The sequence below is a fragment of the Sebastes fasciatus genome, chromosome 7 (genome assembly GCF_043250625.1).
Source record: "Sebastes fasciatus isolate fSebFas1 chromosome 7, fSebFas1.pri, whole genome shotgun sequence".
NCBI lineage: Eukaryota > Metazoa > Chordata > Actinopteri > Perciformes > Sebastidae > Sebastes > Sebastes fasciatus.
The window spans coordinates 8,574,060-8,578,879 of record NC_133801.1 but is presented as its reverse complement, the minus strand read 5'-3'; positions in this window follow the sequence as shown (position 1 = coordinate 8,578,879).

Genomic DNA, 4,820 nt, shown 5'->3' with positions numbered 1-4,820 from the left:
TTTGGTTGCCTAAAAATGTTTTATTCAGTGTTCGGTTATACTTGACTACGTCCACTTCCTATATACAGTCTATGGTTGTAGGGTATTATAAGTTGCGCCCAAATCAGATAAACCTTTGAGGTAGCTACCACAGGAAACCAAACACCCCATCGTTACTGCAGCTTGGGCATTATATTGAGTTTAGGGGTGCTACAGTCTTGAAGGAGCTATAATAATAATCATAATAATCATAATATAGTTAATTTAAGAATAAATAGACACGGATTTTTTGTATGGAGGTATTTAATTATTGCTGAAGATAGTGTTAGTGTGTGAGGCAGTTTAACTCCTTCCCTTATCTCCCCAGCCAGCTTCTGTATAAAACCACAGATGCTCTAGTCTAGTGGGACTCCCCTGCTATTTCTAGGCATATTACTCCACTATCCCTGTCCCCAATCTCCTGTCTTTACTGGTGTAATTATCTCTAATGGGAGAAGGTATTTGTTTTTTTAGCCTCTGCTGGTTCACTCTGGTGTAATGCTTTATCTCTCCACTTCATGTTTATACAGAGTGCTTTTGAAGTGTATTTATGCCTCTATTTGGTCTGGATTGTCACTTACATCTTTACGTCCATCTGGTCTGCCAGGAGCGTTTCCTCCATCCTGACAAAAGAGATGCTGCAGTCGTGTTGCATAACCCCGTTTCATTTCATGACACATCACAGGAGAGCAGTGTGCTCAGTTACTCTGGGTCCCTCGAATACACAGATGTGCCATAATCTGATTCAGTGTTTGACATAATTACAACCTATATAGCTGGATTTATTGGAGTATAACAGCATGGCGCCACAAGAAAAAACATTGTCGAAACCAATCATCCTGTGTATTAACTAATCGTAAAGCAAAACTAATTTAATGTGGAGTTAATGAGTTTGAGGAAAATGCTTATTCCTCATGTTTGCACCCTAACTTGATTAAAACGAAAAAGCAGCCGTGCCTAGAGGCTCTCTAATAAGGGACCGTGAAAAGGGTTGTCATACAATAAATATAAATTTGTCTATGAGAATTATTGCTTCATAGCTAAATCCTAATTTACTGCAGACCATGTGGGAATAATTCCCATGAGAAAGGGCCAGGACAGTGAGATTCAGGCATGATAAAGATGAAATTTGGTACCCTGAAATCAATGTTTTATCACTTTTGACAGACAGCCAGCAATTTCTTCATCTGCACAACATTTTTGCTTCATCCTCTTACCTGGCTGGACATTGTGTTTATGTTCGGCTCGTTGCAAAATCATTGCAAATCTCTATGGATGTAGAGAGAGTTAGGCACATGCAGGCTTACTCCTCCCTGCATCAATTCACAATCACAGTGTTTGTATTGTATGTTAACAATATTATGTAAAAGTTCCCACACTGAGGCAGGGATTCCTTTATTTGAATAGATGCTGAGTTAAAAGACTTGCCTTTACCTGGGAGCGTTCACAACTCCTGCGTTCCACAGTGTTGCATTGTGTGCAATTATATTATGCAGTACAATCTGCTTGAGTTTGATAGACACTCCCATGCATCCTCTGTTGGAAGATAAAGTCTAATGCCACTTACCTGGGTGCTTTCACACACACACCATTGCATTGTGTTGTGTATTGTGTGTGTGAATACAGGGGCTCTCTGTTTGGTTACAGTAGAGGGGTCTCAGTTTCAGCTGAAATCTTCTCAGGCTCTCCCCCACTTAACTGGCGACTCTGGTCAACAAGAGACCTGTTCTTCTGTTGTCAACGCTGGAGGGGAGTAATAAAGGTGAGTTAAATTGTTGGGGCCAGACGGTGTATGTAACCATTATCCTTCAGCAGCCAACAAACGTGAGAGTCCTGCTGTCTTTTTCATCAGTTTATATGCACTGAATAGTTGATGAATCCGCTACACTCCAATTCACTCAGTGTATTTTAAAGGTTTCACATACAGATACACTTTTTCTCACGGCTGTCACAAACAAGTCTGACAGCATTACTCCTTAGCCACTATAGGAGGCCCTAGTCTATACCAGCCTGTTTTCATTCCCAAGGCGTTAAATACCGATGCTTTGTCACGGCCGTCAGCAGGGCCGGCTTTAGGCATAGGCCATATAGGGCGGTCGCCTAGGGCGCCACCTTCTGGGGAGCGCTGGTCACCCTCTAAAAACAAAATAATAAAAATTTAAATAAAAAAACAAATGCAGGTGGGCGTCATGAACAAATGAACAAATGAACAAAGAAATAAAGAAATAAAGAAAAAGAAATACACTTTTCACCCCCGTAACTCTCATTATAGTGAAACTGACTGAACACTTTCAAGCCAATAATATCAGGGATCAATTGTTTATTTGAATTATAATAAATACAGTTATTTATGAAAATAAAAATCTGAATTTTTGTCTTAAAACCATTGTGATGTCTGATGCGGTTTACGGGGCTTGTTGGATGATCCAACAAACACAAGGCTTTCATCCAGGAGACCGCTGTTCGTGTCCTGTGCGTTACATTTCACTTTACAATCAGCTGTTTGTTCGTGTCCTGTGTTCACAACGTCAAGTCACATTTTCACTTTTTCCTAAACTTAACTAAGTGTTTTTGTTGACTAAACCTAAGCAAGTGTTTTGTTTAATTCACAACGTTAAGCACGTGTTTACTGCGAGCGAAAAGTGAAGCCGAGGGGTCTGACAAAGTGTCAGTATGTGACAAATTGAGATGGTTGCCTATACAGTACACTGAGGCAAACAGAGTTGACTCCACCTTTAGAGTGAATGGATTGGTATCTGTAGTGTTTGAATGCATAGAGGTGTGTATGTTTGAGGACAAGTGGAGAACTAACAGACGCCAATACATGTCACAGTGCGACATTCAGTCGTACATACCAGCGAGGTGATTTGTTTTCGCTTTCCGCAAAACCTGTCGTGCCAAGCCCAAGTGAGTGTGTGTTATAGCATGTGTGAAGGAATTTAGTGCTTTTCCACATTACTGTGCCAGGTACAACCCATCCTAAGGTGTGGAATGCAGCGGGCTGAAAAGAGAGAGAGAGATGAAGCAAGACAGAAACCGAAGTAGTAGAGAGACGGTAAGAAAGACAGACCTACTTTCGTCATTGCACACATTGTGTCCCTTTCTTCGTTTATCAAACAAACCCCACATTAGTCTGAAACAATACGTGTGTTGCAGTAACGAATGTATTGTGGTAGAAACTGGCTTATTAAATGAGTCATGATCAAGGAATGGTTGAGAGCACCTCTCCCAGAAGTTCGCGTCTATCATCCTATAGACGCAGATCAAAAATCAGTCTGGACTCGTACAAGACATTCTTCAATCAGTGATTCAACATGTTTTTTTTATTTGGTTAGAGGTGTTGGGAACAACAGCTCATATCTTCCTGGTGTTCCGGCTGATTGCTCAGCGGCATCAAATGTTTCATTTATATCTTTTTCTTTCCATAATCTTTGTCTTTTGGCATCCACCAGAGACCTTGCAGCATGCCGTGGTTCTGTTTGTCTGGGGGGAGGGACGATGATAGCCAGTGGTGGAAAGTAGCCTAACTAAGTACATTTACTCATGTACTGTACTTAAGTAATATTGTGAAGTACTTTATTTTTGAGCATTTCCATTTGATGCTACTTTCTACTTCTACTCCACTACATCTCACATTAATGAATCAATCATTATAATACAATGTTAGAATAGATATTATTCTACATAATAAGTACTTTTTACTTTTTATATTTTGATGCTAATACTTTTGTACTTTTACTGAAGTCAAATTTGAATGGAGGACTTTTACTTGTATTTTTACACTGTGGTATTACTACTTTTACTTAAGTAAAAGATCTGAGTACTTCTTCCACCACTGATGATAGAATAGTAGCAGTCGTATTCTTCACTCAAAATGTAAAGTGGTCTGTGTTTTGCATTGTATTCTGGTCTGTTCACGATGACGTCACTGGAGATAGCTGCTTTTTCTACAATGGATGTTTTTTTTGAGCATGCAAAAATCGTATGTTTAAGATAGAAAAATGTTCTGATATTAAATTCATTTCTAGGCTGTCCTAGAAAAAACTTTACGTCCACAAAATGTTAATTTACCATACATGACTGTCATATAGTTTCTGAGCAGAACAAACTCTAATTATCTCTTATAAAATACCATGTTTATTTCCACCCCCACATGATTACTGAAGTGGCAGAATTATTTGGAGGCCAATGTCTACGCTCCACAAGAGTAATTAACAGACGCTTTGGTGATACAAACAAGATTATCTAGAGACCTCACTGTTGTTTTATCAGTTCAGCACTAGTGGCCTTTCTCTGCAACTAAATGTAATTATTTAACTTGGATAAACAGACTCTGTCTCCTGCACACACACACACACAGTTTAGGTCTGTCAGTCAGTAACTATGTTACACCCACAGGAATAGACTTTGATCAATGCACACGATGAGGCCCACACACACACACACGCAAAGATATAAGTAACATATTCACAGTCATGAACATCTCATCCAACAAACAAGCGACTGCAGAAGGCAGGCATATTGGCCCTGCAACAAATTAAACAATGAATCACTGCAGTAATGCTTACAGGTAAACAAGTGAAGAGCTCTGCAGACAGACACACCATAAGCACACGGCTGGAGGTAGTGCATTAAAGATAATGATGCATAATAAATGATGGATAACAAGATTCCTCTCTTACATAATACATGAGCTCCTCTCAAATCTTTCCAAGTTATGTGTGATTATTTTGTTTCATAGGCTAGCTGAGTGTCTGAGTCGATCACCTTTGTGTGGTGAAGTTTTACGTGACGCAATGTGG